Source organism: Paramormyrops kingsleyae, chromosome 9, assembly GCF_048594095.1.
Source record: "Paramormyrops kingsleyae isolate MSU_618 chromosome 9, PKINGS_0.4, whole genome shotgun sequence".
NCBI classification, from domain to species: domain Eukaryota; kingdom Metazoa; phylum Chordata; class Actinopteri; order Osteoglossiformes; family Mormyridae; genus Paramormyrops; species Paramormyrops kingsleyae.
Window position 1 is genome coordinate 10,547,270 of NC_132805.1, and position 14,549 is coordinate 10,561,818.

General features: G+C 44.8%; 1 long non-coding RNA gene across 1 annotated transcript; it reads right to left on the minus strand.

The window, feature by feature from the left end:
* Window positions 1–698: 698 nt before the first annotated feature.
* On the minus strand, window positions 699–14,316 carry LOC140592487 (uncharacterized). The gene is made up of 3 exons (XR_011992792.1): window positions 14,185–14,316; window positions 7,145–7,319; window positions 699–865 (listed from the first exon to the last, which is right to left on the minus strand). It is a non-coding gene; the product is annotated as an uncharacterized lncRNA (long non-coding RNA).
* Window positions 14,317–14,549: the final 233 nt, after the last annotated feature.

The window sequence follows — 14,549 nt, forward strand, 5'->3', positions numbered from 1 at the left end:
TTGAAAGAACAGCTGGTCTTGAGAGAATCTACAGTTAGATCCTTATACTGCTTTAGTAAGTATTACGCTGTATAGCAGGTTGAAATTTTGAGCCCAAAAAAAAAAAAAGAATTCTAGTAAAGGTGTCTTAAGCAAAGACACAATAGATTATTTTCTTGTTATCCAAAAGAATTGTACATTAAGCACCAAGATCATTGTGCTCAATATTGTCACTGGTAGTAAGAAGTTAGCACCTGATTAGCTTCAGTGTAGTGACTCTACCGTGGTGACGGATATAGTGTAAGCCACGCTAGTTACTTAGTAGGAGAGTCAACCCTGTCACACTGTATGCAGTTGGCCCTTTCCCGCTGCCGGGAAGACGTCGTTATGGCACTGGCAATGTCATGTTTGTAGACTAACTACAGTGGGGACTCAGCGGGGCCACTGCAAAAATTTCCAGAGAAGCGCACAAGAGACAAGGTGCTACCTACCACTCCGGAACAATGATTTTGTGCACTGTAAGGTATTTCATAAGTTAATGGAGCGCAGAGAAATTTTGGAAGGGCAGGGGGTATGGACCGACACACTCTGAGACACAGCTGACGCATGTGATTAGCAGACTAGATATTGGTTCCAGCTTTTGAACTTCTTGGCACATGTGTTGTAAAGCAAGCGTCGGCTGTCATCACCTCAGCTGCTGACTTTCTGTCACCCTCCAGTTCCTCTGAGTGTTTCATTACGGTCTTTCCAGCTCTGCACATCTGCTCTCTCGCTGTGCTCTTCACCGAACCCTGCGAGCGAGGCCCACCTCCTGGATGCTTTGGCGGTGCGCCTGAGGAAGCTTGTCATGTTCACGTCAGACGAGGGTGAAACAAACAGCACCGCCCTGGTGGAGACAAACAGAATGACAGGCAGGGTGACTTTTGAACAACGCCAAACACTGGTGTGATTTTGAGCCAGAATTGTGCTAAGCAATGCATTCTGGGCTTTTCTGCTAAAAAAAAAAAGAAATACTGCAAGCAACATAAACTGAGAAAGTCATTTACATTTTCATATATTTACATCACACAATAATGTAGTCAATACGTATGTTTGAGACCTTGATAGAATCTACAGTTAGATGGATAAATGATAATAGCACCGCTGTAGACAGAACTCCACACATAGAACTTGCAAAAAGGTAGAATCTGTGAATAACATGCCAAAGTGTCTGACTGCAACAACAGAATTAGCATTTGTTGCAGATGCCTGCGGGTAAAAACTCTGCCTGAATCTGGTGGTTTGAGTGCTTATCACATTCCAGGAGGGAGAAAGGTGAGCACTGCTGCTCTTTATGAGGTAGTGTGTGTGTGTGTGTGTGTGGGGGGGGGATGTCCTGGACTGCTGGGACTGGTGTGCTGGTACTGATTCAAGCCACCCTCCCTCCGCAGTGCTTGATGCTCTCATACTGAGGGGCCGCCACACTGGTGATACAGCCATTCAGGACGGCTGCCCATAATGCATCTGTACATAAGCATGTGTCAAAGCGTTCATGCACAAGTATCTAATTCTCAGCATCAAAGTAAAGTAAAATGCGTGCAACTCTAGTGTATCCCCTGTGACGGGTTCTCCCTGTGCTTATATATTCTTCATAAATCATAAATCACGCCTGTCATGTGATATTATCCTCTTGCCCAGTTAAATTAGCATACCCGCTGCCTAAGCCACTGGGAAAATGGAAAACTCACGTAGGAACCAGGAGTCCACATGGCTGAGGACCTGCAAATACGGGATACGAGTGACCTTGATAATTGGTACCAAGGCAGCTCTCAGGTCTCCATCTCACACTTAGAGGCTCCCCGTAGCTTAAATCTTAGTCAAACATCAAGGTCGTAGAGTCATAAACCGTGATAAGGAGTGCAATAGCGCAGCAGAAGGTGCCATGACCCTTCACACACCTCAGTGATCCGAGCCCATGAAGTTCTCCCTACAGAGTCATTTGCAGAGGATGACTAACGGCCTGCTTATAATGACTAACGGTCGATCACGTAGTATAGTCAGATCAATATCAATGGTAGTTAATCACAGACTAACTTTGATCAATAATATATCACCAAGTCATAACTGATTAGTCTGAGATCATTGTTATAAAATTTAGGATTCCACCTGTGTCTCAGTACCAAATAGTAAAAGTATTGATGCAGAGTTTGACTTTTCAAGAATGAAAGAGTTCCTGTCTCCACTGCCATGCCGGGTTGACATTTCAGGTTCATTAAAATCAATCCGCCGTGAAGGGTCATTGACTTTTTCAGTTATTTCAGGTTCCGTTCCACATCATAATCCTGAACTTCTCAGTAAAGGGCTCATCTCTGTGCCTTCAGTAACTTCAGTCTTGCTGGTCTATCGCCAAAGAATGGCCTTCCCAGACTTGGCAGCCACAGAGTTTATGTGATGGAAGGTTCCGATTGGTCTATTCCTCTGACCTGGTGACACACAGCCTGTCTATCTCCCTCCAATACTATAAATCCAGTACCTAATCCGGGGGGCGGGAGTGGCAGCCTATTGCAGTATAGGGAGCGAGGGCAACTTACACGTCATGTGCATACCTCACAGGCTCACACCACAGGCAACTTAGAGACTCCAGTTAAACTCCCGTTAAAGTTTATTGACTGCAGGCAGAAAATGAGTTTACCCATAAGCATGGGGAAACAGGCAAACTCAACACGCAGAGCTGGGGGCAGCGATTGAATTACAGTGAAGGTACAGGACTATATACAGCCGTGGAAAAAATGAAGAGACCACAGCACGATTTTTTCATTTTCAGTGATTTCTCAATTTTTCGGTGTGTATGTCTGAGAATAATATTTATTTTTTGCAAACTGCAGCATGGTTCTTCTCTGTTTCTCATTAATGAAGGGCTTCTTCCTTGCTTTATGGGACTTCGGTCCTGCTTCTAGAAGCCTGATATGAACTGTCCTAGCAGTGCACTTCACACCTGCACTTAATGTTTCCCATTCCTTTTTGAAGATCACTTGATGTCATCCTCCGATTCATGAGAAACCTGTTGGATAAGTTAACGGTCATCCCTGGTCTTAGAGAGTTGCTTCTATCCTTTACCTGGCTAGTTTGTGCTCGTTCCCAGTGTCTCCTGCTTTACCTTATTCTTGTGTGCTGCTGTCTTAGAAATTTTGAATCTGAAAGCAACCGGCTGCTCAGTGTAACCTTCTGCCAGAGGAGCAGAGCCACGATTAAACCAGGATTCAAAAATGCAGATTTGTGATCTCTCTCTCTCTCTCTCTCTCTATATATATATATATATATATATATATATTAGTGCTGTCAAACGACAAAATTTTTAAATCAGATTAATCACAGGGTTGCTGTGGATTAATTTCGATTAATCACGATTAAATGTCATTCATTTTTAATCTATATTAATCGCATTTCATTTTGCATGAGCAAACAGACTCAAGAGAAAATGGAATACATATACACTTAACATGTTTATTGAATGTCTTGGACAAGAGTCGAATGCATTCCATCTGCCACAGAAGTGCAATACCATAGACCCATATAAAAAAAAAAGATTTTTTGCTTAGCCGGACAACTTGTCGTATTTAAGGTACCTTCGTTTAAATGGTCTTTATCTTCGTTCACTTACAATTAGCCAGAACTACCGTAAATCCGACAAATAATCTGACTAATCATGAAATCCAATTCTAGCCCGGTTAATTGCCATTGTTAGCAATATCAGTTGATAACACATTACGCGCGGTGCTTTATGTATAAAATTTCTGGGATTTTGAGTCATTCTTTGCTGCAGATGGGTTAATTGCGTTAAAAACTTTAATCAGATTAATCATGCTGATGGATTAATCCACGTTAACCCATAAATTTTGACAGCCCTAATATATATATAATCTACACTAATTGAATTTGGATCCTTATGCATGTTCAAACTAGTTAACGGATAGAGTCTCTTCTCTATCTTCCCTTTTTCCCAGATAGGGTGACCAGATAATCCATGTCAGGGAGGATACTTTGAGCTAGGACTGGATTTGTATACTACCTTTTCAATTAAAAGGACCTGGATTTCACTTAAACACGTAGTTCTATATATTGTATATTGTATATTGCAATATAATTTAATATGGCTATTGTCTTGTCTTTTCTTGACTGTGTCTGTACCTACTGCCTGTGTGTGAAACACAGACAACCGGAGACAAATTTCTTATGTGTGAACATACTTAGCCAGTAAACTGGATTCTGATTCTATTATTGGTAGAAGATTTTACTTGAATACACAGTGACACAAAAGGAATGTTTCACCCTTGACATTCATTCACTGTACAACCCATGGTGCAATACTCTTCATTTCTGAGCCATTACTCCAGACTTCCATGCAATACCTTCCCTGACATTCTTTGCACTGTTTCTGATTATTGTAGGTTGCGTCAGCTGGGCGCTGAGCCCAAGGCGAGGTGAAAACACAGGAACAGAGAAATGAGAGATTTGATTAAATGTGTATTTCAGTGAGTTTCCATGTCAGAATTTGACACGTTAGCTGGAATAGCATTTTCCTAATTAACTAATATCAGAGTATAGATTTACTTCTTAATCCTCTTGAAGCTGTAATTAATAGCACTGAGACCAAGCCATCTGAATTTTCTCTTTCGTGTTACATCACTGTTGTATCTGGCTTCTTAGGGCAGCAAGGGTCACTCAAATTACCAGTAAATACATCATAATTTGGAAATTAGGCTTGAAAATTACCAGTAAATAAATTATGTTTTGGAAATTAGGCTGACAAAATTCCATCCTGAAACTTCAATCTAACATCTGACATGTGTGCTTCCACCTGACCTTTGAAGATAGTGAGGTGTGAGTGTTCTTCCTTGGAGACATACACCAGGTGTTAGAAAGTCCTCTTTGTGTTTCTCAGGTTGCAATGATGGACTGAAGGCAATGCTTCTCCGCCTGCCTATTCACCTGCCTAAAACTTCTGTTTTGTCTTTTTCTATTTCTGTCATCTGTTTTGAACTTCTGCGTGAGGCAATCTAGTCCAGTGTGTGGAAAAGACTCCCAAAAAGGTTGCTCTGAATAAGACAGTAGGTCCAGAACAGCTCATGATAGATTGTCATGGATGGGGTGTGGATTGTGTCTGACTGGCCATTTAGGGTACAAGTCCTTTGACCACATAGAACACATCACAGATGATGGTACTAACTTTGTGTTCATTCCAGAGTACAAGTCCAGACCAAGATTTTGTTTCAACCAACCAGTTAAGGACTCTGTGACTGTGATTCTCTATACTCAACTGGTTGGTTCAAACAAAATCTTGGTCTGGATTGGTACTTTCTGAACCTGAACTTTCCACCTCTGGTTCAATATAAACTCAATGGCCAGGAGCTCACACCAGATATTTGCCTTTAGCCTGTAATGCTACCCCCTTGTGGTCAGACACTAGATTACGCCCAACCAAATCATTGGCCACATCACCTCATCCCGTGCTGTAAACTGTTTAAGCCAGACAGGGGGATCTATGAAGAGTCTGGTGGAGCAAAATGGGGGAACACCATGCAAAATCAAACAGGAGAACATCAAAGACATTCCACACAATGAGAAAACAAACAAGAAGCAGAAATCCAGGTGGGAGATTATGGTTCTGGTGTCAAAACCATAGTCAGGATTTCAGGATGAAATAACAGTATTGTTACATTCTTTTCAGAAACAAGACATGGTCAACTCTACATGTTGAAAGACATAGGAGGACCTATAAGCAACTGCACTTAATGATTTGTTACAATTCAAACAAATCCATCCATCTTCTGACCACTTAACCTGGTGAGGTTCACGAGGAGTCTTTCCCAGGCAGCACAGGGCATGAGGCTGATATTCACGCTGAACAGGATGCTGGTCCACCACAGGGCACATACTGGCACAACCAGACACTACTGGCAAGTCAGAGACACCAGCCAACCTAACTGCATGTCTTTGGACTCCGGGAGAAAACCTGCACAAAACAGGGAGGACACACTGTGCAAAGGTGTGATACGATCCACCAGCCCTGGAGGTCTGAAGCAGCCATGCTTGTAGATGCTGCTTTAAGAACATCATATTCACAAGCATGTCATATCCGATTACTGTAAACCAAGAAAGTCTGTTTGACCCTCATGGTTGATGTTATAGAGTTGACATGTAGAAGGAAACATCAAAGTGTGTAAGAAATGCATATGCATCTATAAATTAAACCCTGTGAACATGTGGCAAGCTCAGACATCTTTAAAACGGAGAGGAGGAAGTTGGAGCATGTGGAGAAGAGCCTCTCAGTGACAGACCGCCTAGGAAAGAGAGGGGGATCACCTGACAGCTGGGCACATGGACTTGGCTTGTCACTATGGAGAATTGGGGGAGCTGGGCCCACCTGCCCCCTGCTGGCACTCATTGTAATTACAGTCTCCAGGAAGCCCTCTCCGTAGGTGGATGGAGCCCTTTGCTCATCACATGAAATCAGCTACGCACTTCATATAAATGAGGCTGAGTGCAAATCAAGTAATTCCCCACACAATGAAAACCAAAAAAGGAACAGCAGTAGCTGTGAACCCAGTAAACCGGCAGCGCTGCTGCTGGCAGCCGGCCCACACCATCACGCTCGCATCACACAGAGATATTCCAGGACTTCTCCAAACTCCGCCATTAAAGGATCAGTGGATCAGAATCAGAACTGCCCTGCACCAAATCAAGCATATCAAAGGCATTACATGAACTCTGATTCATCCTCTGCGTTTTTTTTAGAATAACATGATTTCATGTAACTCAGAAGCATGCATTTGTACCTACTTTTAGAATTAAAATATTTCTGCCTCTTAGTTTATATATCATGGGTCGGTTCTGATTTGCAAAGCACTGCTTGTCAAGTGTTGCGCGTGTCAACACTACACTTCAGCTTGGTCATGGTATAAAGGTGGCTAAAGATGAGAGTGAGGAATGTATATTCTGGACATTGCTTTTCTGGTTATTATACTAAATGGCAGTGCGGTAATCAATAATTTAGTCGATAATTATCGATTTGAGCTAATGGTTTGCAGATATAGCTCCCATGCACTGGCTAAAATGATCATTAGCAAGGCAGAAGGATGTCTGCAAACCACAAATCCTGTGGGCAGTAGACTTCATTCCATCCTACCTTGACTCTTTGTCATAGAAATCTCCCAGCCATTTTCTCCCGCCGGGTTCTGGAGAGGCGCTGTCCACTCAGGTCGCTCTGCCTCCCCCAGCAGGGGCACGGTTTGCCGCATGACGAGTCCGGTGGCAGGTCCATCTGCCCCCAGGTTCTGGCTGCCGTGGGAGGCAGCTGGCACCTGTGGCCAGGAGTAGAGGGTGAAGCCGGGAGACCCTGCCTTTCCCGCTGTGCTGCTCCTGTGGGCTCCAGAGGGCCAAAACAATCTTATTTTCAGTGATGTCTGGATGCATAGACTTCCAGGAAGAAAGATGGACCGGATCCATAAAATACAGGGCTAGGGTAGAGTTACAGGGCAGGGTGAGGTAAGCCAGGCTGAAATGACTCCGGTTGAATGACTGAGGTGAGGTAGTGGATAACACTGAAGTACGTACAGCCTGGAGTGTGTCTGTACTCCTCTGACCACACCCCCTGGTGGCTCCTGGTGGGAGTATGAATGACAACGTGGCTGCAGTTGTGTGTGCAGTCGGCTTTGTGAACAATGCTGTGGTCACCAGGGTGACACACATGAAAACACATATCCTAAACTGTGCTGTTGATGCCTGTATAATCACTCTTAATTATTCATAATTATTCCTGGAGCAGACTGGCTTGCGCTGTTCTGCTACAGGTCAGACCAGTTTTTCCATGGCTGCATGGGGGATCCGTAAAGCCAGATGGGGGATATTATTTTCCCAGTGGCTCCTGGGACCCCAGGGCCCCTCCCCAGTGGGATCTGTCTGGAAGAGCACCTCTGTGCGTGGAGCAGGTGGCGTCTTTGCATGGGGGCCCGGACCACCTCAGCCGACACCACTCAGACCTGTGCAGCATCAATTTTGGGGTTCATCCAGATCCCTGACCTCTGTCATAAAGACGGAGTCTAGTAGCTAGAACCTTCCTTGTTCTTTTGGCCATTACCCACAGCTCCTGACCATAGGTAAGGACGGGCATGTAGCCTTTAAAGATGAATAACGACAAAACAGATGTCCCTCCTACCTGAATTCTCACTGATCTGAAAGCAGCAAAGTATTCAAGCTGCCTTTTTCGAAAAATTACATAGATAATAATATATGTAAACCTAACAGTGGAATGTTTGATCGTGGCTGTATAATTGTGTGTTTTATGTTCTTATGTTTTGATTTGGGTACAGCTGGTGGGGGGCTGGATACACTTCTGTAAAACATGTGCTCTTCTGGAAGAATCTCTGCTTTGTTTCCACCCGGTGGGCAGCAGGAGACAGACTTACGTCATGGCCACTCACTGCCGTTATGTTGCACTTGGGCTTTGGTTTTGCACGGGCAGGTGGAGGGAAGAATTGCAGGCAGACAGGATCCAGTCAGGAAAAAACAACACACATATAGCTGCATTGCAATCACGGGGTGTGTGAGCTTATCCTTTGATGGCTCTTGGTCAAACTACAATGTCTGGGTCACTGGAAGGGCAAGTAGGCTAAAATGAGACAAATAGGGAACTTGTGGGTACGTCTCGAGTCTGTTGAGATCAGAAATAACTGGCTGAGGTTAACAGAGACGCAAGGTTGCTTGGGAGGGGGAAGGATTAAGAAGAAGATGTTTGCAAAGGGAGGCAGTTGATAAGACAAACGGCCAGAGTTGAATACAAAATGTTTGTTGCAAAAGGTCATGCTATTGATCATGTATTGCAATATGATAGATTGTGCTAATGCAGAAGATTTGGTATGTATAAGGGACATATAAGCAATGATACTAGTAGTAGTAGTAGTAGTATTGAACTATGAGGGTATAGATTCAGTAGGGGATGGGTTATGTGACAGACCTCGAGCGAGGAAATGGGAATGTAGGTACTGTAGGTGGTGCTGCGATATGAAACGTACGTTGAAGGGGATTTAAGCCACGGGATGGAGTGACCCGAGGCAACTGGTCATAACTGGTATGCTTGTTATTGTAAGTAATGTGCCTCTTGAGCCAGCAACCAATCATAAATCATATACAGCACCTCTTGAAATAATAACCAATCATAATTGATGAGCTTTTTAATAGGTGATATGTTTTCAAGAGCATTTATGTCTAAGCGAGGCAGCACATATAGGTGGACCTGCCGGGCATTTATGTCTAAGCGAGGCAGCACATATAGGTGGACCTGCCGGGCATTTATGTCTAAGCGAGGCAGCACATACAGTATAGGTGGACCTACCGGGCATTTATGTCTAAGCGAGGCAGCACATATAGGTGGACCTGCCGGGCATTTATGTCTAAGCGAGGCAGCACATATAGGTGGACCTGCCGGGCATTTATGTCTAAGCGAGGCAGCACATATAGGTGGACCTGCCGGGCATTTATGTCTAAGCGAGGCAGCACATATAGGTGGACCTGCCGGGCATTTATGTCTAAGTGAGGCAGCACATATAGGTGGACCTGCCGGGCATTTGTGTGCAAACAAGGCAGCACATATAGGTGGACCTGCCGGGCATTTATGTGTAAAGGAGGCAGCACATATACGTGGACCTGCCGGGCATTTATGTCTAAACGAGGCAGCACATATAGGTGGACCTGCGGGGCATTTATGTCTAAGCGAGGCAGCACATATAGGTGGACCTGCCGGGCATTTATGTCTAAGCGAGGCAGCACATATAGGTGGACTTGCTGGGCATTTATGTCTAAGCGAGGCAGCACATATAGGTGGACTTGCCGGGCATTTATGTCTAAGCGAGGCAGCACATATAGGTGGACCTGCCGGGCATTTACAGTATGTCTAAACGAGGCAGCACATATAGGTGGACCTGCCGGGCATTTATGTCTAAGCGAGGCAGCACATATAGGTGGACCTGCCGGGCATTTATGTCTAAGCGAGGCAGCACATATAGGTGGACCTGCCGGGCATTTATGTCTAAGCGAGGCAGCACATATAGGTGGACCTGCCGGGCATTTGTGTGCAAACGAGGCAGCAGCACATAGGTATCCATGTACCTTTCAAAATCACTCTCATCAGTTTTTAATGTAGTTGTTATTGGAGATGCTGGGGATGTTTAATAACCTATAATATTAAATGGACTTCTGTTCCTTGGAGTCCAAACATGCAGTCATGCCTGAGCCCACGCCCAGCTCTGGCCCTCTCTCCTCTGCATGCTTTCCTTGGTTTTCATACCACCCTTCCTCTTCTTTTAAACTCCCCTCCACTCCTGCATCCAAAAACGTGCCCGTTTTCTCCATCCATTCCCATGTCACATGACTCATCACCACCTGAACCACATTGAAGCTTATAACTGGGTAACAACATTTCAGAATTCAGTTGGTGTCCTCTAATTTAATGAATAGGACCCACTTGCATTCTTCGCCGTGAATAAGACTGTGGCTGATTAATAATATTTAGAGATTCTGCTGTTTCCGAGGAAACAGCACAGAGAGAAACACCCAGTTCTCTACATGACTGTTCCTTTTAATAGTCTGGGAATGCACTGTTGTGTTTGGAATAAGGATGCATCTTTGGTGTCATAACAGGTATTTAGCCAGTGAGATCAGGACACGGGAAGAGTTCCTGCTTGTAAAAGAGATAAATAGTTTTGCGGAAATAAATTCTCCCACATTTTAAGGTCACAGTTGGAGAAACATTTACTTCATCACAGTCTTTGCAAGAGTCTGAAAACCCTTATGAAAAACCCCATTAAATCGTCAAACTGCATACAGTAATTGCCTCCAAAAACTCATGACCTGTATTAACAGAAATCATGACTCCTTAGCCTGGAAGCTTCTCTCTCTCTCTCCTTCTCTCTCTCTCCCTCTCTCTCTCGCACACACACACACGCACAGTCGGGTAAACATATCCTTATGGGGACCGCTCATTCATTTCTATGGGAAAAATGCTAACACTAAGTATGGCAACCTTAACCTTAACCCCTACCCAGCCCTTACCACAACCAAGCAAAATGCAAGAGTTTTTGCATTTTTAGTTTTTTCATTGCAGTCACAGATTTTTATTAAATTGAGTTTTCCCTTATGGAGGAAAAAAACGGGTATTCATCACGTTGTGGGGACATTGTGTCCCCATAAGGTAAGGTATACCTGCTCGCACACACACACACACGCTCACACACACACACACAGCCTAACTACACTGCAGGCACAAATCCGATTAGATGCATGTTAAATTCAGCCAGCCTGTCTCAGCCGCTAAAAAATTAAGGGTTGATTGAAATACCCTCAGGTAAGGAACACATTCATTCACTTCTCCTGTGCTTCATTACCCGCCCTTCACCACTTCCTGTTCTCTCTCCACAAACAGGCATGCCCTGGTCCTGAAGCTGGGCCCTCCCCACCCTGCCGCAGCCCCTTCCGTAGCCGGACCCCCCATCTCGTTTTCCGCTGTCTCTCCCTTTGATGCAAACAGCCCTCTTTTGTTCTCGTTCCTCCACAGCATATTGTTAACATTGCCCCCTCTGCTGTCCCTGAATAAAGCCCTCCATTGCTTCCTGGTCCCTGTGTATGTTCACCGTTCCCCAGTTACCACACCAGATGTGCTCCTCTGCTGCACAGAATGACCAGATTGGTTTTCTCGTTACGCAATGAGCCCCTCCCCCCTGTGTGATTTTAATTATGACTAACTGCCCCTCTTCAGGGCCTGAGACTAGGCACCAAATGTTCTACTTGCAGTGTTTGCACAACTTTTAATGACTAGTATTAGTTTTAATTTTCCAAAATATTTTTTTCCAGCTTAATTGCTTCTGTTCTGTATAACTACAATTTCAATAAAATTTTCTTTAATTAATATAAAATAACAATTGCAGAAAACTGGTCCTCTTAATTCACAATATAATGTGCTGAATAAATTAAGAAGTTTCTAGAACTTTTTGCAGCCTTGCTGCCCACTAGTACAAAGTATTAGTGCACTCCCACCAAAATGTGTTAAAGAGAAGATGCAATGTCCAGGCCTGGACTGGCCATCACCAAGAAAGCCCAGCATCATCTCTGCTTCCTATGAAGGCTGAAGGAGGCCAGCCTCCCCCTCCCATCCTCATCACGATTTACTGAGGGACCATCAAGAGGCTCCTCCCCTGCTGCATCACTGACCATAAGTCCCTGCAATTCATAGTGAAGACAGCAGAGAGGATCATGGGATCTCCTGTCCCACCCATCACCAAACCGTAGAGGAAACATGTTATTCACTGCACAAACAGCATGGTGACAGGCCCCTCCCACCCACCGCACCATCTGATCACCCTCCTGCCATCTGGCGGAAGGTTCCTGAGCATCTGAACCATCACTGCAACAGCCTCTTCCCCAGGCAGTCAACACCTTTCTGCCCTCGAGGGCTGATACTGCCCCCACTGCTCATCCCCCCAACCTCAAAGACTACCATTACCCCCATCAGATGCTCCAACTACCCTCCAATAATTCTGCTACTTCGTCTTGTTTACCTTTTTTAAATTACATTTGCACATTCTTTATTTGAACTACTTAGCACACCTGCACAAAATCAAACATAGTTTTGTTCCTTATTTATATTTAGATTGCATTGCATCATGTTGTTGATTTTAGGCATTTGTTTATATGTGTTGACAATAAAGAAGTTTTCGGTCTTGAGTCTGGCATGCCTGGCTTTTTCATTGGGGGGCGGGGTGGGGGGGAATTCGATGTGTGTGATTTTATTGTGGGACCCCACCCCCCCCCACACACACACACACACACACACACCACAATCTGCAAAATTCATCATGGGGACCCCAAAGTTCAGAGCTGATTTTTAATCCCAGTTCAGTTCTGGTTGTGTCCCAGCTCAGGGAGTGGGCTGTGTACGTGTAAGGTGAAGGATCCATCACTAGGGGGCAGAAAATACCAAAAATCTTGAGGCTCAGGCATATACTTAACAAACAAGGCAGTCATTTAATAACAGCAGGACTTTTCCCCAACAGCTTGGTCACGGTTTATGGAACATTTTTAATAAGAAGGAATTTTAAGAATTCTGAGCTACATTCACAGGAATGCGGAAAGTAATTTCAATTAGATACAAGCACCACAGATGGGGCTAATGTACTTTGCCAAATGTAACATTACCCGTAATCAGGGCAACCAAACAAACAAAGGGACACACTTTGATGTGGTTCAATAAAACGGCACAGACAATGCGAAGCAGGCGGGGATGCCCCCGCGATAAACATGCGTAACTGATTTGACTTGGCAACTGCTTTTCACTGGAAGGTGAGAGGTGGCACAGAGGAAAATGTAAGCTTTTTCCTTTGTATGTTAAATGATTAGGGTAACGGACACAAAACTGAAAAGGCTACAAAGCACCACAAGACTTTCGTTAGGACTCCTGTGAATTTAACAGTGTGATGTTGATTTACTGAATGATTTCACAGCTGGACTAATTGAACATTCAAAAAAGACCCCAAAAAGACCCCCCCCTCCAACCTGAGATCTCAGAAATGATCCCAAAAAGGGGGAGGGGGTCCAGACTTGGGATGGCAGTGCAACCAATTACAGTTATGACTGCAGCATGGTTGGTGTTGGCCAGCAACAGTTTATTAGCAAGTGGTTTGAAACCCGGAGACAATTTCTAGACAGATGGAAAACTGGCTTTGGTTTTTGGGTCACAGATGGTGGTGAGAGGTCCGCAGCTCTGGGAAGACTCAGACACCCCCCAAGGCTGGGGTTTTAGGATGAAGGGGAGGAGGACGAGGAGATGGGCTGGTATGTCTGCTAGGGGAGCAGCTGACCAACTGGGAAACAGATACATTTCCCACCGGGGTGAATTGCATCACTGCATATGGGAACCAGTCCCACCAAACTGCTGTTCTGAGAATCGCTACCAGCCCAAGAGCTTGTGGACAGAAAAACATACGAGACCGAGCAGGCAGCTGGTGTGTCATACCAACCAATGGAAATGTATTCCTGTCTGTGTTTAGGCTCCTAGCATAGCTGGCCAATGCATTAATAAATGATGCGTGCATGTTTGCTTTACACGAGATAATGCCTCAAGCATCTCAACACGTCTGGGGGGGCAGAGGACTGGGAGCCCTGGAGCTGAGTACCTACCTTACATCTATCTAGAATCATCTTCCCTGCACAAAGTTGAGGTGATCCGGGATTCCGTCGCAGGAAATGCAGGGCACAGGGCGTGGGTGTCTGGACAGGCTGCTGGATCATCTACAGGGGTCCACTAATGCAATCATGCAATATGAACAGCTTAGAGAAGCCAAATCACCTGCCCATAGTGAAACCCACACAGAAACCAGAACCCGAACGCCCAGAGGTATGAGGGACTGTGCTGGCCTCATCTTCCAGTCCAGTCCAGTTTATATTGAGGGGTCATAATTGAAAACCAGCCTGGTGGGGGAACACAGAGAAAGTTCTGCTGGGGATTTGCAAGTATGCACCAGTCTCCACAAACAACACAAGCT